We start from the raw sequence: 22,761 nt of genomic DNA, 5'->3' as shown, positions 1-22,761 counted from the left end.
ATATGGCATAGGCCAGCAAAGTATGAATTAAAGAGACGTTCCATGTGGACAGTGAAGCCATCTTTATGTTCCTTTGTTTTGGATGACATTGTCCCAGTTACATCAAACCCTGGAATACAGCAGAGTCTCCTAAATGAGATGCTAATCACTCAAAAGAATTTCATCTCACTGTTCACTCATGAGAAAGCCCAAGTGAATAAAGAATTGTCCAGATAATCAATCAATGAGCATTGAGCAAACGCTATTTGCCAGATACTGGGAAGATCAAGAATAAAGGAAATCAGTTTCTGCCCTCTAGGAACTTATATTCCAGTGGTGTATGTAGTACCATGATATGCAATAATATAGGAGGTGGCTTTTTAAAGGAGTTCTGTGGTGAATCCCATAAGAAAAGGATCCTTCTAAAGCATGAATAACCCTCCAGTGATACGTTTATTTAGGTTTTTATGTGTCTATACTGCTTAAAATAGACATAACTTGGTGAGGTATGCAGAGAAATTTGGGGAAAGTCCTAAGGAATTTAGGCTTTGAAGTCAGGAAAAAAATTCCTGACAGAACTATCCAAGACTGGACAGGGTTACCTAGAGAGATGGTGAGTGATTCATCCATAGGAGTCTTTGAGGAGAAGTTGGACAGTCACTTGTCGGGTGTGTCAGAGTGGGGATGGACTCCTTTTGTGTATGAGTTGGACTGAATCACCTTCCAACTCTGAAATTCTGATTAGAATGTGGAAAAATACACAGCAACTATAATAATATGAGCTTCAAAGTGAAAAGGAATGCTCCCTATTGCCTATAGGATCAAATATAAAATTATCTGTGATATATGAAAAGTTCAAGAGATATAGTTTCTGGGAAATTAATAACTTTATTAATTATGGCTAGCAGATAATTAATAAAATGGTCACTTGGCTTTCTCTGGAAACCAAAAACTCTTCAGGGAGACTTTTTGATGCTTATATGCTCTTGGAAGAGTGAGTATTCCTGACAGGAGGCAATCAAGTCTGTTTGGTCAACAATTAATGAGAAAATGAATATTATAATGAGAGGTGGACCTATTCTAATAAAGGGCTGGTACTTGACTCTGAACAAGTCACTCATGGACAAAGGGAGATTTATCTCAAGTGACATCACTCCCCTACCCTTGCTTTAGGCAATCCACAAAAGGATTTATCCTTTACCCAGTGAGTGAACAATGACGGTGGCATGAGACTTTCCTTGTTAGGTCTTTTAGTTGGGTAGGACAAGAAGCATAAAGTCAGAGGATTTAGATAATCTTATCTATCAGCAATATCCTTCACAAAGATTTTTTGAATAAATCACAGGGGTTTATTTATGAATAAGAAAATAGAAAAAAACCCAACAACCTGGTTCACCTAAACCCTGATATTAATTGGTTATTAATATATGAGAAGGAAATAATAATTTATCTCACTTGTTTCTTATTTCAAAAATATTTTACTTTTTCTTAATTACATGTAAAAACAATTTTGAACATTCGTTAAAAAATTTTTGAGTTTCAAATTCTCTTCCTCCCTCCCTCCCCTCTGCCTTTCTGATGCAATAAGCAATTTGACATAGATTGTACCTGTGCAATCATGCAAAACGTATTTCCATATTAGTCATGTTGTGAAAGACACAGAACAAAAAACAAAAAGTCCATGAAAAAAATAATGAAAGTGAAAAATATTCTGCTTTGACCTGCATTCAGACTCTGTCAGCTCTCTCACTGGAGATGGATAACATTTTTCATCATCAGTCCTTTGGAATTATCTTGAATGATTTTATTGCTGAGAAAAGCTAAGTCATTCACAGTTGATCACCATACAATATTGCTGTTACTGTGTACGATCTTCTCCTGGTTCTGCTTACTTTACTTTACATCAGTTCATGTAAGTCTTTCCAGGTTTTTCTGCAGTTATCCTGCTAGTTATTTCTTATAAAACAATAGTATTTCATCACAGTCGTATACCATAACTTGTTCAGCCATTCCCCAACTGATGGGCATTCCCTCAGTTTTCAGTTCTTTGCTGCCACAAAAAGAGCTGCTAGAAAAATTTTTGTACAAATAGTGTCCCCCTCCACCCTTTCAAAATTTTGATCTCTTTGGGATACAGATGTAGTAGTGTTATTGCTGGGTGAAAGGCTATATACAGTTTCATAGCTCTTTGAGCATAGTTCCAAATTGCTCTCTAGAATGGTTGGATTGGTCTATTTCTTCTTTAAAAGCCTTTTGTAACTGGCACCCCCTCCTACCTTTCCAGGCTTCTCATACTTTACTCTCCTCCATATGTTCTATGAGACAGTGTCACTGACCGCCATACTGTTTCTTGATCAAGACACTCCATTTCCCAACCCTTGTGCTTTTTCATTGGCTGTCTCCCCTGCTAGAATTCTCTCCTTCCCCATCTCTGCCTCCTGGCTTCCATCATGCTTCAGGTACAATCTTATATTTTACAAGAAACCTTTCCTTATCCCCTTAAAAAGTAGTGCCTTCTCTTTGAGATTATCCCCATTTATCCTACGTATATCTTTGGTATATAGTTGTTTGTATATGTCTGTATATTTCTGTTTGTATATAGTTGTTTGCATATTGTTTGCTTCATGAATCTGTGAGGTCCTTGAGAACAGGGACTGTCTTTTGCCTTTCCTGCTATTCTTAGCACTTAACACAGTGCCTGGAACATAGTAAATACCTTAAGAATGTTTATTGATGACTTGTAAGATGAATCAACAAACCAAGAATCCTGAAGAGTGACCAAAAAATTGATATGGTGCTTTACCCACTGAAATTAATTAACCTAAATGTTAATGTTCAGTTCTAGCCAACAAATTTCTTTTTTTGTCCTGTTCTGTAATTTATTCAGAATAAGGAACTCCTGATAAGGAAAATGACTTTACCAAAGCAGATTGGCATCAACTTATACCCTTAGGGAGCTGAGTAAATGAATTGCCCAGGATCACCTAGTCAAAATGGGTTGGAGCCAGGTCTTTCTGGCTTAGAGGTTATTTCTCTTACCACCAGATCACACTGCTTCTCAATCTTAATTTTTTTAAAATTAAATTTATTTATTTAACTTTTAACATTCATTTTCACAAAATTTTGGGTTACAAATTTTCTCCCCTTTTTTCCCCTCCCCCCCCAAAACCCCAAGCATTCTAATTGCCCCTATGACCAATCTGCTCTCTCCTCTATCCTCCCTCTCTGCCCTTGTCTCCGTCTTCTCTTTTGTCCTGTAGGACCAGATAGCTTTCTATACCCCTTTACCTGTATTTCTTATTTCCTAGTGGCAAGAACATTACTCGACAGTTGATCCTAATACTTTGAGTTCCAACTTCTTTACCTCCCTCCTTCTCCACCCCTTCCCTTTGGAAGGGAAGCAATTCAATATAGGCCAAATCTGTGTAGTTTTGCAAATGACTTCCATAATAGTTGTGTTGTATAAGACTAACTATATTTCCCTCCATCCTATCCTGTCCCCCATTGCTTCTATTCTCTTTTGATCCTATCCCTCCCCATGAGTGTCGACCTCAAATTGCACCCTCCTCCCCATGCCCTCCCTTCTATCATCCCCCCCACCCCGCTTATCCCCTTATTCCCCACTTTCCTGTATTGTAAGATAGGTTTTCATACCAAAATGAGTGTGTATTTTATTCTTTCCTTTAGTGGAATGTGATGAGAGTAGACTTCATGTTTTTCTCTCACCTCCCCTCTTTATCCCTCCACTAATGAATCTTTTGCTTGCCTCTTTTATGAGAGATAATTTGCCCCATTCCATTTCTCCCTTTCTCTCAATCTTAATTTTTTAAAAAAAGGCCTTAAAAATGCACTCAACCTTTATTATTCTCACATGAGGGAAATGATTATTTCTCTCTTATTTTAATAACCATTTACTACTGAGGAGATTCCCTTCCTATTTCCTCACATTCCACTGGGTCAAATCAGCCCCTGAAGAATAGGGCTGATAAAGAGATAGGATTAATATTCTCTTCCATCTTGTTCCTCACCCAAGTGGGTTTGGGGTAGAACTTTTGTCTAGATTACCTGGGACTGGAGATGGTCTGGGGAAAAGTGATATAATCAAAGTCACATTCCCCTATCCCTCATTGGAATATCTCTTTTATAATATTCATTATTCTTATTAATTGTTAACCATCCATACGTGGAACCATCGGTTACAACAAATGGAGAAATTTTGAATGCTGTGGATAAGTTCAGTTACCTTGGTAGTGTACTTGCCAGGGATGTACACATTGACAATGAGGTTGACCCATGCATTGCCAGAACTAGCTCAATGTTTGGGAGGCTTCGAAGGGAAAGTTTGGGAGAGAAGAGGTATTAGACTGACTACCAGATTGAAGGTCTACAGAGCCGTTGTGCTGACCTCATTGTTGTATGCCTGTGAAACACGGACAGTCTACCAGCACCATGCCAGGAAACTGAATCGCTTCCACTTGAACTGTCTTAGGAAGATCCTGAAGATCACCTGGCAGAATAAGTTACCAGACATTGAGGTTCTTGCTCGAACTAAACTGCCGAGCATTCAAACTATGCTTCAGAGAGTGCAACTCTGGTGGGCTGGTCACGTTGTCCGAATGCAAAATGCCAAAAAAGACTTGCCAAAAAGACTATTTTATGAAGAACTCACAAGGGGCAGGCAATCACATGGTGGCCAGAAGAAGCAATACAAAGACTCTCAAGGTCTCTCTCCAGAACTTTGGATTTGATTGTGTGACATGGGATACACTGGCACAGGACTGCTCAGCATGGTGTGCCCACATCAGAAAGGGTGCTATGCTCTATGAGCAAAACAGAATTGAAACAGCACAAAGTAAACGTAGGATGTGCAAATTTGGAGTAACCACCCCAAATGTTCACTCGGACTACCTGTGCCCAATCTGTGGTAGAGCATTCTGAGCTCATATTGGTCTGATCAGCCACAGTCACACTGAAACTTGGCTTTGGTCCTCTTCGAAAATGAAGGACAACCACCACCACCAGTCAGAATTAATTGCCATCAGGAATACCCATTCTTCCAACGGCACATAAACACCAGTAGGCCACCATGATCCCTTTTTGATACACAAGAGATAGTCAAATGACCATTTTTTTCAAAAAATACTCATTAGCATAATTAAGAAAATGATTAACTACTCAGAAAATTACTCATTAACATAATTAAGAAAATGATTAACTACTCAGAAATTATGTCTCTTGAACGCACCTAAGTTATTACTCTAGCACATCTATGATAGGTGGACCCTGTAGAATGAATACAGTACTTCTGAAAAATGAAGAAGTGTGCAGATATGAGGGGAAAGGGAGCAAGTGGGTACAAGTCTCCATCGGTCCCTGTTGATCCTCATTCCTTCAATGTGTGACCACAGGATGGTACCTTGATTTCTGGTACCTCCTAAACACCTCTGGCTTGTGGAAGTGTTCAGAGGGGAGCAGGGAAAGGGAGCAGGGGACAAGTGTGTGAAAGAAATTTGATAAGGAGCAAGAGACCACATGGCATAGTGGATAACGCACTGAATATGGAGTCAGGAAGACTGGAGTTTAAATCTCACCTCAAGTGTTTATTAGCTTTGTGACCCTAGCCAAACCATTGAAACTTTCTCAGCCTCATTTTTCTCAGCTGTGAAATGGGGGTAATAATAACACCTAAAGTCACAGAGTGGTTGTTAGGATCAGTGAGATTATGTTACATGCTCTGAGAACCTTCACAGAATCATAGAATTTGACAGTTGGAAGGGACCTCATAGGCTGCCTTGTCCAGGACATACTTTAAAGGAATCCCTGCTATAATGCCCCTGACAAGGGGTCATTTAGCCAATGCTTGAAGCCATGTAGCATTTACATAAACTTTGAACATCTTTCTCCCAACTCCCAAATTCGAATTCTTTTTTAGTCCTATCAGCTAAGTCTTTTGGGGATTACTTCAGACCCAGCGTGTTGCTTATGTTCAATCAAGGTTCTTATTGTCTCTTGTTAACACTCGCCAGGAAGGGAACTCACCACCTCCCAAAGGCAGCCTATTTCAATTTTATACAGTTCTGCTTAGGAAGTTCTTTTTTAAATTAAATTTTTTTCCATGTGATCAAACTTTACCTTTTCTCCCACTGCCCCTCATATTCCCAACTGAAAGAGAAAGAAAAACAAGACCTTTGTAACCAATATGTAAAGTTAGGCAGAACAAATACCTGTACTGTCATATTCCACACCCTCCTCCTCTTCCAAAAAAATCAAGTTTAAATTTGTCTCTGAGAGCTGCAACATTGCTTCCTTTATGCTCGATATGTCTTGCCCCGTGGAAGACGCAAGTATTGGTAAATATTGTGTTCTTCCTCTGGTTCCTTGAGACTTCTGAATTCAAGTTGCAGTTAGCTAGTGCAGTACATAAAGCGCTGGATCTGGAGTCAAGAAGACTTGACCTCAGACACTTCCTTTGTGATGTTGGCAAGTCACATTTGTGTCTCAGTTTCCTTCTCTGTAAAATGGAAGTACTAATAGCTTCTACCTCCCAAGGTTGCTGAGAAGATGAAATGAGATCATATCTGTAGAGTGCTTTGCAAACTTTAAAGCGCTATATAAATCATCATCATCATCATCATCATCATCATCATCATCATCGTCATCATCATCATCATCATCGTCATCATCATCATCATCATCGTCATCGTCATCATCATCATCATCATCATCGTCATCATCATCATCATCATCATCATCATCATCGTCATCATCCTTTTCTTCCTCCTCCTTATGAGCCTTTTTCAGCCTCCATCTTTCCTTCTTGTTCATTAAGAATTTTATTCTCAGTGGGTCCAAATGATAATTGGATATCATCAGAGAAAGATTACAGGAGATGAAGGGAATGTTTAATTTGTTTTTTGATGGAGTCATAGTTTGGGGTCATTCATACATTAAGAGCCCAGCTAGGTGGTGCAGTGCTAGTGTCAGGCCTGAAGTCAGGAAGACTCATCTTCATGTGTTCAAATATGACCTCAGATACTTGCTAGCTATGTGACCCTTATAATTAACCCCCATTTTAAAGATGGAGAAATTGAGACAAATCACTTAATTCTGTTTGCCTCAGTGTCCTCATCTATAAAAAAATGATCTGGAGAAGGAAATGACAAACCACTTCAGTATCTTTGCCAGGAAAACCCCAAATGGGGACAACAGAGTGGGACATGACTTTATGTGACTAATAACGTGTTTTGAGTTGACTCTTTTAATTTGGACTCCATACTAAGCTCTTTTTAGAAGAGGTGATAGTGGACTTGAGGCTAGGTGGAAACTCAATGGACTAAAATAGTCTCCTTGAAAAGTGCTACATTTCATATTAATTTTTTGGCATTATTGGCTCCATGTTTTAAATGGAGAACAATTTTCCATGTGGATATAAAATACTTGAGGGTACCCACTATACTTGGGTCTGTTTTATACATTTATTGTATGTGAATATACCATGAGGGTAGAAGCGAGTCAAAGGCTTTGTGATAATTTCCAAAGGTGTTACATACATCATGGGGCTTTTGGTTAGCTTGTATAATAATTTGCTGTTCAGTTGTTTTCAGTATATCTAACTCTCTGTGACCCCATTTGGGATTTTCTTGCAAAGATACTGGAGGGGTTCACCATTTCCTTCTCCAGTTCATTTTACAAATGAGGAAACTGAGGCAAAAAGGGTAAAGTGATTTGTCCAGGGCCACATAGCTAGGAATTATCTGAGGCCAGATTTGAACTTGGGAAGATGAGACTTCCTGGCTCTTTGGTCTTGGTGCTCTGCACTGCCACTTGTACCACCTAAATTTTCCATTGTTGTAAATATTCCACATATTATTCTCCCAAAATCTTCCTGCACTCCTCCGTATTAAGCCCATTTCTTAATTCTTCCAGCACAATAATATTCTGTGATGTTCTTGTACCATCCCAATTGATGGACATCCACTCTGTTCCCACTTTGCTACTTCAAGAAGTAATGCTACAGAGCTTGTTTACTGAGCCTTTCTTTAGGTCTTTGATCTCCTTGCGGTGTATTGAATTCCTAAAATGTTCTAACATTCTCTATCATCTATGGGTTGGGAGGGAGGAGAACAGTCCTTGAAGCTTTGCTGAAGCTACCAAATGTTTTAAAAGATTTTATTTCCCTGGATTTAATGCCTTTTTTATGTGAAAACAAGCATCTGGCTTTTTTTTTTTTTTACTGGACTGCAAGGTAAATAAAAATTAATTAATCAATAAACATTTATTAAGTGCCCAGCATGGCTAGACACTGTGCTAAGTGCTAGGGATCCTCTCTCAGGGAACTTACATTCTAATGCGGGAGACAACAGGGATATGTGTAACATAAATACAGGAATGGATGGTTGTGAATAGAATGGCTACACATTTCAGGGAGACTGGGGTTCCATTCTAGTGAAGACTGGGCTTCTCTGGAGCAAGGGATGATTTTGGCTAAGCAATCCCTCTCTCATTCTCCTACCTTTAAGAAATAAATTGAGTGTGGAATGATATCTCTCACAATCAGATGTTTGTAATCTAGGGATATCACCCTTTTTGGCGTTGAGTATAAATAGCCACTTTCCTTGCAGTAGACCTCAAACCTGGAAGGTAACAGTTAGCTTAATCTCAGTCTGTTTAACTCCACTTCCACTAAACACTAAACACACAAAAGACAATTATGGAGAGCAAGCACGCATATTTATCAAAGCTAGCAAGCAAAACAGTAATTGAGAAAGCTATCCAGGTAAGTTTAGGCAATGAAATACAGAAGATTAAAGGAAGGCTTTGTGACCTGGGATGGAGCTGAAATCTCAGCTCAACTGGGTAGACAATGATACTTAATACACCAAAGACAAACTTGGAGAGCAAGCAAACAGATTTTTCAAAGCTAGAAAGCAAAACAATAATTGAGGAAGCTATCCAGATGAATTTAGGCACTAGAAAACACAAGATTAAAAAGATGTCTTTGTGGTTTGGGCATGAGATGAAATCTTAGCTCAGCCAGGTAGAAAATGATCTCATCTGAGAAGTCTTTTCTTGGTAGTCTCTGGAGGTACGGGCATTTCAAGGGACATGCTAGGGTGCAAGTTTTCCTCCTATTCCAGGAGCTCCAGGAATCTCCAATTCATGATTCCAGTGGTTCTCGTTCTCTCTCTCTCCCTCTCCCCCTCTCTCTCCCTCTCCCCCTCTCTTTCTCTCCTCTCTCTGTGTTTTTTATTTTTCCTCTCTCTCTGTCACTTTGTCTCTCTGTCACTTTGTCTCTCTCTCTCTCTCTCTCTCTCTCTCTCTCTCTCTCTCTCTCTCTCTCTCTCTCTCTCTCTCTCTCACTCTGTCTCTGTGTGTCTTCTCTGTCTCTGTCTGTGTGTCTCTGTCTGCTTGTCTGTCTCTCTCAGAAGCTCTCAAAGAATCAGGAGTCACATTTCCCTACATGTATACAGCTATTCTTTAGGTAAGTGGTATCAAATAGAGATGGATTCTTGAGGGTCACATGTTGACTTAGAAAACCACAAATAAACATTATCTATGCTGGGTTTTAATTTATTCTTTAAACATTTTCCAATTAGATTTTAACCTGGTTCTTGCAGTGCTCGGAAGTTTGTTGGTCCTGAAGTTGGCATCTCTGCCTTAGGGGACCACCAAACCCATCTGTCTGGGGTGTTAATGATACATATGCATATTCAGAATAAATATAAAAAGAATAAATGCAAATAAATATAATGTAGTTCTGGAGGGAGGGTAATAAGAATAGTGGGCACCAGGGAAAGCTTCATGGGTTTCCTACTCTGCGTCTTGAAGGAAGGGAGGGACACCATGAGGCATTTATAAGGGTGGAGGATGAGGGAAGGGCATTGCAAAGGCATGAAGACTAAAAAATGGAGTATTGTATGTATGAAACAGAAAAAAAAGGTTTAGTTGGACTGGATCACAGAATGTGGAAAAGAGTTCAGTTGTTCAGTCACATCTGAGCTTTCATGACCCCATTTGAGGATTTTTTGGCAAAGAGACTGGTGTGGTTTGCCATTTCCTTCTCCAGCTCATTTGACAGATGAGGAAAATGAGGCAAATGGTTAAGTGACTTACCCAGGGTCACACAGTAAGTGTCTGAGGCCAGCTTTGAACTGAGGAAGATGAGTCTTCCTGATTTTAAGTCCAGTGCTCAATCTATCATGCCACCTAGCTGCCCACGGGAAGGAGAGTAATGTCCAACGAGACTTGAAAGAGGCTTGGATCAGATTGCATGGATCTTTAAAAGCTAAAGAGAGGTATTTGTATTTTACCCTAAGGTAAATTGGGAGCTGCTGAAGTTTACTGAGTAGAGGAATGACATGGTCAGTCCTGTGCTTTAGGGAAATTGCTTTGGTAGCTGCATGGAGGGTGGGCTGGCATGGGAAGACCAAATAGCAGGCTATTACAAAAATCTAAAGTGTTATGGCGCGGCAAAGGCAATGATATCTCTGGGCGTGTTGAAACACATAGTGTCCAGGGTGAGGAGGAGGATGGACCCAATGTACTCTGCTCTGGTCAATTAACCAACCAATCAATAAGCATTTATTAAGCTACTACTATGTACTAGGCACTCTGCTAACTGCTGGGGACACAAAGAGGCAAAAGACAGTCTCTACCCTCAAGGAGCTTATATTCTAATGGGAGCATGGTGTGTTCTGGATGAGACATTTTAAGAAGGACCTTGACAAGCTGGAGATCATTTAGATGAATGTGACTGGGAAGGTAAGGGACTGGATGATCATGCCACATAAGGATCAGCTGAAGAAACTGGGGACATTTAGCCTGGAGAAGAGAAGACTTACAGAGACTATAGCTATCTTTATGTCAATAAGCATTTATTAAGTGCTTACTGTGTACTGGGCACTGTGCAAATCTTTTAAGTATTTGAAAGGTCTTCAAGGGAAGAGAGATTAGATTTATTCTCCTTGGCTCTGGAAGAAAGATCTAAGAAGCAGTAGTAGAAGGGGGTAGAGAGGTAAGTGCTCAGCTCCCTCCTCCTTGGAGATCTTTCAGCAGAGTGAGAGCATGGACAAGCTCTTGTTGGGTATTTTGGGGAGGGTCCCAAACAACTCTGAGATTTTGCGAGAGTTCTTGCCCAGGCTTTCTTCATTCACCCTCCTATTCAACCCTCTGCTTCATCACAATAAGTGTTGTCGTGGGCATCTGAGTGAGATCTCAGGATGTTATCCCTATAATGTGCACACTCAGCTTTTTAGACTGGAGATTTGCAGTGTGTGTGAGTATGTGCATGTGTGGGGACATGCCAGAGAGAGAGAGACAGAGATAGACATGCACAGAGACAGAGAAACATGGAGAGAGAGACAGACAGAATGAGAGAGAGAGAGAGAGAAAGACAGAGACAGAGATAGAGAGAAACAGAGAGATGGAAAGATATGGAGAGAGATGGAGAGAGAGAGAGAGAGAGAAAGAGAGAGAGAGGGAGGGAGGGAGGGAGGGAGGGAGGGAGAGAGAGGGAGGGAGAAGGAGGGAGGGAGGGAGGGAGGGAGAGAGAGAGAAAGAGAGAGAGAGAGAGAGAGAGAGAGAGAGAGAGAGAGAGAGAGAGAGCATTTCACTTTTATTGTTAGATTAAGACATTTGTATAACTGTAGAATTAGAGCTTGGTCAGGCACCAAAGACCCCAAAGTCATCCACTGCTCCTGGGCTATCACCAGTCATCTTGACTTTGGCTTGCCAATGGACTTCAATGACTTCAGAAGAGAGTGAAGCTGAAGATTTTGTGCAACTCTATCCCTTAAACCCAATTCACCCATGAGTCAGAACATTATCCTGTGATGTCATTGGTCCTCTTTAAAAACAAAGGACAAAAACAACAGCGACGATTGTAAAATGTTATTGACACGTGCCCCATTATTATCACAACTCATGCTTGGTGACTCTGGCCATTTTCTCTGGCTGGCCTCCTTGCCTGGAATTTTCTCTCTCTTCATCTCCACTTTCTGCCTTCCCTGGCTTCCTTCAGGTCCCAGCTAAAATTCCTCCAGCTGCAAGAAACCTTTCCTGATCCTCTTGTTGCTGGTACCTTCCCTCTGTTGCTTATCTCTAATTTATTTTGTACATGTCTTGTTTGGACAGAGTTGTTATCATGTTGTCTCCTCCTCTAGGCTGTGAGTTCCTTGAGAACAGAGACTGTTTTTTGCCTTCCTTTGTATTTCTAGTGTTTAGGACAGTGCCAGACACATAATAGGTATCTAAGAAATGCTTGTTGAATGGCTGCCATCCCATTGAAAGTATACTAATCCCATTGATTTATGTTGGGGATACATGACTCTTTTGGAGAGAGAGATGATAATGTAGCGCCCTCTGCTGTCTGATAGGCTTAAAAATTTGGATTCTGGGAGCTGAGCTGGAAGAAGGTCATCTAACTCAAACCCCTTTTTTTACGGAGGAGGAAACTGAGATTAAGTTCTTGGTCCAAGGTTACAAAAGCCCCTCTGGGATGACTCTCTACATAGCCCCAACCTTACTTTGGTGCTCCCAATCAGTATTTATCTAATAACTAGAGGATAACTGACCTTGCCAACTCTGGTATTGGCACCATTCAGTCTGCCATGTTCAAAACTTTGGTGTTAATTTTGACCCTTCTCTCCTTATACGCTACAATCACCATGACTACCTGTAGTAGAGTGTCGGGTTGGTTTATTGGATAGTGTGTTGTACTTAGGGTCCAGAGGACTTGGGTTGTAACCCTGTCTCAGATGTCTACTAGATATGTAACCCTGGACAAGCCAGTTTCATTAACTGTAAAATAGGGGCAGTAATATTTCCACAGGGTTCTTGTGAGGATCAAGTGAGACAATATGTAAAAAGCACTGTATAAATGTTAGCTCTTTTACCTTTCTCTATGAAACTCTAGGATTTTAAGGTTTGCAAAGCTCTTCTTTTCCAGCAACCCTGTGAGTTAGGTGTGCAGCGGATTGGGTGCTGGACCTTAAAAAAGACCAGAGTTCAAATCCAGCCTCAGACACTTAGTAACTATGTGATGCTGGGGAAGGTAGTTAACCCCTCCTAACCTTAATTTCTTATCTGAAAAATGGAAATGTAAGAGCACCTACCCTTCCAGTGCTGTTGTGAGGATAAAATGAGGTAATAATTGCACTTTGTAAGTCATAAAACATTATATAAATGCTATTACTATTACTGTTGTTACAGATGAGGGCACTGAAATCCAAAGAATTACCAAGTCTCGTTGATACCACCTTCATCATACCCTCACCAGGTATGTTTCTATGTAATTTCTCTAGGATCAACAATATTCATTATGTAGTTGGGTGTCTGATACAGGAACAGAGTACCTTGATGGTGTCTCCTCCTGTGGACAGACTAAGGAGGGAGGCTTCTCCTGGGATAGTTATGAGGACATGTAATAGAAGTGCTTTGGAGAGACATTGGACCATGTTTAGACATAGTTCAATCTGCTAACTGCATAGTTAATAGGGGGCTCTTTGACTGGCTGTGGAGGCATTGAAGAAGGACTAGGCACCAGAGCCCTGGACATTTTCTCTTCAGCTGTTACATTTTCTCTTGGGTTTTCTGTTCTTCATTGGACTCCTTTGCTGTTAGCATCTGTTGAAATACAATGTTATAAGATGAGAAGTCTTGAGCCTTCCCCACTGAGGTCACTATATGACTCCATGGAAATGGGTCTTACTCCTTTTGCATCAGCACTAGCTCTTTTCCATTTTAGGACAAGGGGATTGGAAACTTCAACTTCCCAGTGAACATGTATCTGGCTCTTTCAGTCAGCTTGGCATTGGTTCCCTGAGGAGTGAGGAGTTTCCTTTGGGATCCAACCCAATGGTAGCTGAGATAAGGACTCATCTGGCAGTCATGCCACATCAGGATGTGAACTTTGTGGGATCAATGTTATGTAGGAAACAAATTAAATTTGTGCCCTATCTCGAGACCAAGATAGAATAGGAGAGAGTGTGACTTTGAAGGACTGGGTGGAAATGTTCATACTTTCCCCCCCTTTCTCTTTGAAGAAAATATCCCTTTGTAAAAATTAATGGACGTTAAGAAGTTAAAAGAACTGGCCGGCTAGTCACTGGCAGCTAATATTGGAAGGAACACAACTAGCGGGGTCTTGCACCAATGACAGTAGAGAAGAGACACCACTAAACCCTTTAATATACCCCTAGAACCTTGAGGTTCTATAGATGGAGTTAGTTCTAGATGGAGTCAGTTTCATGCTAGGAGAGTGAGTTAGAATATATTTCCTAGAGTTAGAATTCATCAGGTCTTTACTGTTTAATGATAGATTATTCTAGTTATTGTCCTCCATTTTGTTTTCATCAGTCTGTGTCACTTTATACAAGTTTAAAAAATGTTTCTATGAGTTCCTTATATTTGTCATTTTCTCCTTCTCTTCTCCCACTATCACCCTAATGCAGACATTCAATATTGTGGCTTAGACTGTTATATTTCACGTCTTCCCCCTTCTACTTCCTTTTGCTATGAATCGTTCCCTCAGACCACTGCCAGTTTGATTTTGTTGGTAGTGGTGGGACAGCAATTTGTGGCACAATGGAGGAGTTCCAGAACAAGCAGTGGAATCATGGGACTGAGTTTCCTGGACGTAGAGCAGGAGCTCCTGTATAGCAGCAAGTTCTAGGACCAAGTGGGAAACTGGAGCAAGGGCTTGAGCCCTTGGAATCAGTCAATTATTCAGTCTTCAAGTATCTATTAAACATTTACTTGGGTGCCAGGCACTGTGCTAAAAGGTGGTTTCTCCTCTTATGGTTCTCACAGACTAACAGGGAAGACTACATGCAAGCATCTAGGTACAAACATGATAGAGACAGGATATACTGGGGACAATTGACAGAGGGAAGGAAGAAGCCAGCAATGAGGGGCACTGGGAAGAATAAATAAGAATGTAGATGGTGAGTTTTTGACTAGGATTGGAAGGAAACCAGGAAAAGTGGGAGGCAAGGAAGAAGAGGGAGAGAGTTTTAGGAATGGGAAGGATAGTCTGTGAAAATGCTCAGAGTTGCAACAGCTAGGTGGTCTTGAGTCAGGAGGACCTGAGTTCAAATATGACCTTAGACACATCTTTGTGTGATCCTGGGGAAGTCACTTTATCCTGTTCACCTCAGTTTCCTCATCTGTAAAATGAGCTGGAGAAGGAAGTGGCAAACCACTCTAGTGTCTCTGCCAAGAAAACCCCAAATGAGGTCACAAAGAGTTGGACACAACTAAAAAATGACTGAATAATAAAACTCTTCCTTGATACGCAATCTGGAGCTAATTCCCTCGTAGATTTCACTCATAGTATTTCACAGGTTTTGAGCATTCTCTCTCTCTCTCTCTCTCTCTCTCTCTCTCTCTCTCTCTCTCTCTCTCTCTCTCTCTCTCTGTCTCTGTTTCTCTGCCTCTCTGTCTCTGCCTCTCTCTCTCTCGCTCGCTCTTTCTCTCTCTCTCTCTCCAGCTAAATGATGCAGTTGATAGATCACTGGATCTGGAGTCAAGGAGTCCTGAGTTCATTTTTTGTCTCAGACACTTACTAGCCGATCCTGGGCAAGTCACTTAACTGCTATTTGCTTCAGTTTCCTCACCTGTAAAGTGGGGATGATAATAACACCTACCTCTCAGATCAAATGAGGTAAATTATTTGTAAAGTGCTTTAGAAAATTTCTGGCAGATAGTAATTCCTTATATAAATTCTCCTCCCTTCCTTCCTTCCTTCCCTCCTTCCCTCCTTCCCTCCCTCCCTCCCTCCCTCCCTCCTTCCTTCCTTCCTTCCTTCCTTCCTTCCTTCCTTCCTTCCTTCCTTCCTTCCTTCCTTCCTTCCTTCCTTCCCTCCCTCCCTCCCTCCCTCCCTCCTTCCTTCCTTCCTTCCTTCCTTCCTTCCTTCCTTCCTTCCTTCCTTCCTTCCTTCCTTCCTTCCTTCCTTCCTTCCTTCCCTCCTTCCTTCCTTTTGAATTCTTTCAAGTTCTTTAAGGTAAAACTCAAATGTGACATTTTTTGTGTGTGTTTCTTCTCCATCTTAGTCATGACCATTTATGTCCCTTCCCCAATCTTACATAATTATTTTGGTCTTTAATTAATTATCTGAGTATACTGCATCTAGGGTATAGAGTGCTGACTTGGAGTCAGGAAGACCTGATCAAATCTGGCCTCAGCCACTTACCAGCTGTGTGTAACCTCTATTTGCCTCAGTGTCAACATTTGTAAAATAGGGATAGTAATAGCACCTAACTCCCAGGGTTGTAGGGAAGATCAAATGAGACGGTACTTATAAATTGCTTTGCAAATCTTGAACAGCTATACAAATACTAGCTATAAGAATAATTATTATAATGCCATTATTAATTATTAATATACCATCACATTAATACACATGTATTAATATACTCTTGTCAATATTATATTAATATTGACATTAGTATAATAATATAATACAATATGATAGTCGCAGTATATTAATGTGTCATTACTATTATTTCTTCATTCTCAAGAGACAAAGGAAAGGTTCAAAGTGGACATGAGTTGGTTGCAGCACATAATCAGTCGAGATCTGAGCAAAGGAGATGGCATAAAGGATGTCATTAAGGGAGGGTTTTGAGCAGTAAGGTAAGTGGGTCATAAGATGAGAGGTGACCAATACACATTCGATCCAGCTCCACTGATACCTGTACAATATGAGCAGAACTAGGGAGAGGCCCTCAGATTACTGGGTGGAAGATTTACAGCTAGACATAGACAGAATTTAAAAAGGTTATAAATGGGATATGATATGCCCTGTTGGAGGGGGTATGACACTGAGGAGCTCCTATATCCATCCCAGTGTATGTATCTTATTCATTTGCTGGACTCTAAGTTCAGTAAGGGAAAGGACCCTGCCTTATTTAAATCCTCCATCTATGCCAGGCTCCTGGGCTGTGTTTGGGGCTCTGATGATTCTTAAGAAACGTTCATTTCATGTAAATTGTCTTCAAAGGCTTACACTGTAATGAGGGAGATGGCACATTAGCTGTCTAACTTGGCACATACAAAACACAGTAGTACATGGAAAGAAATCTAGGAGGGGAAGGCACTAGTGGCCCAAAGGGACTGGGAATGTCTCTTGAAGAAGGTGAGATTTGAGCTGAGGCTTATAGGAAGCTAATAAGTGGTTATGAGGAGGGAGGGCCTCTGGGCACGAGGAGTAGCCACTTCAAGGTGGGGACACATAAACAGAGGGTGGTGTTTGAGGAATTACAAGCAGGCTGGCATGACTTGAGTGTAGATGGCATGGACAGGAGGAAAATGTAAGAAGATTAAAAACGGTAGGGAGGAGCAGGTTGTGAGAGACTTTAAATACCAAACACACCAAAACTTTTCATTCTTGGGTAATACGTGCACACATACATATATGCATACATGTGTGTATACATATATTTCTTTTTTTGAATCTGTTTTCAGTTTTCTACACTCACTTCCATAAGTCTTAGATTTTCTCCCCCTCCTTTCCCCCTCCCTCCCCAAGAAAACATGTAATCTTATATGGGTTCTACACATACATGCTTATTAAATACATTTTCTCATTGGTCATGTTGCGTGGAATAATTTTTTTAGCTTCACTGTCACCTTCCAATACCTGTCCTCCAATGTCTACCCCAACTACCAAAACTATGCTTTGTAAAAAATATCTAGTTAAGCAAGATTGGCTAACACATTGCCCAGGTCTGGAAATGTATGCCTCATTCCACACTTGTAGCCCACCACCTCTCTACCAAGTGGAAGAGAGTGTGCCTCATCATCTGTCTTCTGAAGTCAAGATTGGTCCCCATGTTCTTCAAAGCTCTATGGTTTTTCTGTGTGGTTTGCACAACAAGCCTAAGTACCAAGTACTGAGATTTCCTTCATTGAATCTTCTACTCATTGTTACCTGGAATTGACTCACTCAACAAATGCCTACTGTATTACAAGTCAATAGGCATTTATTAAATGCCTACTGTATTACAAGTCCACAAGCATTTATTAACTGCTTACTGTATTACAAGTCAGTAAACATTTATTGCATATCTACTGTACACATCATATGATATACATACACTGTACTATCCCTGGGGGATACAGAGATAGGCAAAAGCAGTCCCTGCCCTCAAGGAGCTCACAATCTAATGAGGTAGATCATAAATACATGCCAGATCCATCCAGAGTAGATGGAAAGAACCTTAGGGAGGAAGGCTCTAACCCGTCCTCCTCACCTCCTTCCGGTAAGATTCCTTCCTCCTTTCAAGACTCAGCTCAAGTACCAGCCTCTACATGGAATATTTCCTGATGCTACCAGATGCAAATGCTTCCCCCCAATTACTTTATATTCACTTTGATATAATTTTTATTGACTAGACAACATGACCTTGAGCTGGCTCAGGTCCCTACTGTGACAGACTGGTTGGATGGTCCTGGTCAAATCTCTCACTCTCCATGTCTCCAGAGACTCTCCAAGACTATGTTTCAGAGAGGGTGCTGACCTGCATTGGTAGAGGGAGTCTCCTTACTAGACAGTTCTGTGTATATGTATGTGTATGTGCATATGCACATGCATGTGTACAGGTACATGTGTTTTAAGTACACATACACACATATATGTATACGTACACGTATGCATAAATAGGCACCATAATGCATGAGCTGGAGAAGGCCCCCAAAACTCCCAAACAGAGTCACGCAGAGCCAGACACGACTGAAATATGTATATGTCTATGTGTGCATATGTTTATGTGTATACGTATAGGTTTATATGTATACCATAGTTCAGATGTGTCTGACTCTTCATGACCTTGTGGGTCATAGCACATCACATACTGTTCATGGTATTTTCTTGGCAAAGCCACTGGAGTGGAGTAAGGAGCCAGTAAGATAAGGAACCATTTTCTTCTTCAGTAGATTAAGGTAAAGTGACTTGTTCAGGGTGACACAGCTAAGTGTCTGAGGCTGCATTTGAACTCAGGTCTTGCTGACTCTAGGCCCAGCGCTTGATCCACTGAACCATCTTGTTGCCTATTATATAATTATATATTATAAACTATTGTTATAATCCTCATTTTACAAATAAGGAAACTGAGTCTCTGAGAGTTTGTGATCTGTCCATAATCATATCTTTAGACCTATAAGGGACTTTGGAGGATATCAGGTCTGATTCTCATTTTGCAAATGAAGAAACAGAGGCACAGAGGTTAAATGACTTGCCACACAGAGAAGAAATGAGCCTGAGGCAAGATTCAAACCCTGGGCTCCCCAGTCCAAGTTGAAGTCTCTTTCCACTACTCTATGCTCTATACTTGGCACCACCATATGTGCTGGTAAAAACTGCTACAGAGTTGCTAGGAAGGAATGATGACTATAGGCTGGAGTGGAAGATGGAGATCTTCATGGAGGAGAAGAGATTTTAACTGGATTTTAAAGGATAGAAGAAGTTTGGCGATGCAGAAAGAATTTGAATCAGAGGATCTGGATTTAAATATCCCTTTGTAGTTATTATGTCAGTATGACCTTGGGAAAGTCACTTCAAGTATCTGGAATATAGTTTCCTCATTTGTAACATGACTGAGGTGAATCCAGTCCTCTCTAAGGTTCCCTCCACCTGCTGTGATCCTTTCTAGGAACTAGATAGATTTGGAGATTGGAGGTCTGGAGTTTGAAGGCTGGCTTTGCCATTCACTTACCATGTGAGTCCCGCAGGTCACTTCCCCTCCCATTTTCCCATCTGCAAAATGATTAAAATCCTACAATGGGAAGAAGGAGGGAATTCCAGGCAAGACAGTAGCATGAACCAAGATCCAGAAGCAGGAAGGAGTCTGGTGTGCTTGGAGGATGCTGGTCGAAGTGAACTAAGTTCCAAGAGATAGGAGGAGACAGGAATTTATGCATCAAATTCCAACCCCAACAGGGTTGCCAGGTGCCAAATTCCAAGTACCAGTACCTTCAACCAGTAGGGTTGCCTTTAGAGTTCCTTTGTGCAGGGGGAGGGCACTCCCATTACAAGGGTGAAGCTGTGACTCTGAGAGATGGTCTCTAGAGCCTTTGCCTGCTCATTGGTGGCTTGGATGGCAAGATGGAGTCCTAGTTCCTTATGCAAAGAGGTAGAGAGCTAGTTAAACTTTCTAGGAGGTCCCATTTCTTCTGACCTTTCTGAAGATGCTTTTTCACATTGATCAACTGCAGGAGCCCCACTATCCCTCATCCCTCATTACCTGAATATGGTAGTTCCAGCTGACTACTTTCTACAGATCCAGAGACACTAGATGAGCCAAATGAGTCCAAAAATCCCTGTGAGTCTTTTACCTCTTGTGGCCCTTTCCCTACCCCTCACCCCAAAGATCTCCACCAGTGAGGAGAGGGCAATCAATATAAGTGAAAGATTGAATGCAGTTTTATTATACTGCTTTATACAGTATAATATACTATATATTATATTCCCTATCTGTTATTCCCCATACTAAATTCCCTATACAGGAGGGAATTTTGCTACCTGGTGCAGGGATCATGGAATAACTGAAAGCCAGCAACAGAAAAAGTTAAAACATCTACCAACTCCCTCAACTCCAAGCTAATAATGACCCAGTACCAGAAGCCATTGATTAGGCATGGGCAAGAGAATTGTATCTTAAGACATAGGACTCACCTCTATTACATGCCTGCCTGTGTACAAAAAATAAGTGATAAATTTCTTTTTCTTGTTACCCTAGACCAGAGATTTTAATGGTGAGGGGGAATTCTTGGTAGGGAAATTCCTTTCACTGATGAATATTATAAACTCATCTGTAACGCAGAGTCTTTAAAAAATTTTTTTTATTGAACTGCTTTTAAAAATATCATGTCACTTCCCAATAGTCAGTAGATAGAGTTCTGGACTTGAAGTCAGGAAGACTCATTTTCCTGAGTTCAAATCCAGCCTCAGACACATACTAGCTGTGTGACCCTAGGCAAGTCACTTAATGCTGTTTGCCTCAGTTTCCTCATCCATAAAATGAGCTGGAAAAAAAATGGCAAACCACTCCAGCATCTTTGCCAAGAAAACCCCAAGTGGAGTCACAAAGAGTTGGACATGACTGAAATGGCTGAACACCAAAACCCCTCCAGAAACACCTTCCTTTGTAAACAAAGGAGTGAGATTCAGCAAAACAAATCAGTCCATCGACTATGTCTGAAGATGTACCCCTCGTTCTGTACACCACCTCTGCTCAGAGATTGAAGCATGTTTCACCATTAGTCTGCTGATAAATACGTATCACAGCTGGTTTGGCCGGCATCCCATGGGGAAGCATCTCTATTGACCTGATCCATTCCACCTCTGTGGACATCTGTGCTCTTGTCATGTTTGGCTACCACATTGATGAATAATAATAACTATTGAGGCCCATAGATGTAGCACACTGCATATATTTAAGGATTTTTTTTTGTAAATAGTATTTTATTTTTTCCAATTACATGTAAAGACAACTTTCAACATTCGTTTTTTGGTAAGATTTTGAGTTCCAAATTTTTGTCCTTCCCTCCCTCCCCAAGATGGAAAGCAACCTGATATTTTTTCAGGGTATTGATCAGTTTTGCTGACTTTCCACCCCCCATCTCTAAGCAAATACTATTTGTCATATGGGATGGTTCCAGAGGAAGGGTGGGGGCAGAAACACATGGGAGACTATGGTGATGTAAGAAACAGAAGACACCAATCATAGCTACCATTTACACAGTACTTTTGGGTTTTTCAAAATGCTTTACAATATCTCTTTTTATTCTTAATGTAACCCTGGGAAGTAAGTGTTACGATTATTTTCTCCCTTCCCCCTGTTCACAGATGAGGAAGCTGAGACTGACACAGGTTGTGATTTGCCCAGGGTCACGAAGCTAAGTGTCTGAGGCTGGATTTGAGCTGAGATCTTCCTCACTCCAGAGTCACTTCTTCATCCATTGTACTAGCAATTGTACTAGCAGCCTCCAATTAGATTTCTGAAGTTTTTCATTGCTTTTCTTTATATTTTTTTTCACCAGCCGATCAGTTCATACAAGTCTTCTTATAACTTAGAGGTCTTCCTATAACTTTCAGAGAGCATTGAATGCTTGGAGAAATGCCTGAAGCATTGAATACCTAGAACATTGCTTGGGGCATTGAAAGGTTGAGTGAGTTGTTCTTGGTCGCCAATGATTTCAATGGGCTACTTGTAACTAACACAGCCTTAGAGAGTTCGTAGTGAGCCGTTAAGCATTGCGCCTTGTCTCAAAGGCAGCCTGTGTCAGAGACAGGATTAAAGCTCAGTTCTTTCTGATTCCAAGGTCCATCACTTAATCCGGTGGCCTCAGTTTCCTCATCTGTAAAATGAGCTAGAGAAGGACATGGCAAACCACTCCAAGAAATCCTCTAAAATGGGATCATAGAGAGTCAGACATGATTTGAAAATGACTGAACAACAACACAGTGCCTGGCACAAATTGAAATTTGACTCTTTGGGACTAGGGGTTCAGCAGAGCAGATAAAGGCCCAGGCTTTAAGTCAGGAAAACCTGGGTTCAAGGCATTCCCAAATCTGACACATTGTCTGTGAGACCCAGGGCAAGTCACATAATCTTTTTTTGTTCTTAAGCAACTCTCTTAAGAGTATAAATTGCAGATGAGTTGCTGATCTATATCTGTGGAGGAAGTCTTAACATTAGGAGATCCTTACACTGATGAACTCATGGATACATATGTGAGAGAAGGAGGTAGGGAGAAATGCAGACAGAGAGAGAGAGGAGAGAG

At 40.9% G+C, this 22,761-nt stretch overlaps 1 long non-coding RNA gene across 1 annotated transcript in view; it reads right to left on the bottom strand.

The window, feature by feature from the left end:
* Positions 1-17,942: 17,942 nt before the first annotated feature.
* LOC140499165 (uncharacterized) overlaps positions 17,943-22,761 on the bottom strand; it is an 11,034-nt gene continuing 6,215 nt past the window's right edge. The window contains exon 3 of the long non-coding RNA XR_011965293.1: positions 17,943-22,384. This is a non-coding gene — a long non-coding RNA (uncharacterized lncRNA). The remainder of the gene's footprint in view (positions 22,385-22,761) is intronic.

This window comes from Notamacropus eugenii, chromosome 4 (assembly GCF_028372415.1).
Source record: "Notamacropus eugenii isolate mMacEug1 chromosome 4, mMacEug1.pri_v2, whole genome shotgun sequence".
NCBI classification, from domain to species: Eukaryota; Metazoa; Chordata; class Mammalia; order Diprotodontia; family Macropodidae; genus Notamacropus; species Notamacropus eugenii.
The sequence above is the reverse complement of the archived record's forward strand: the minus strand, read 5'-3'. Positions and strand labels throughout refer to the sequence as shown.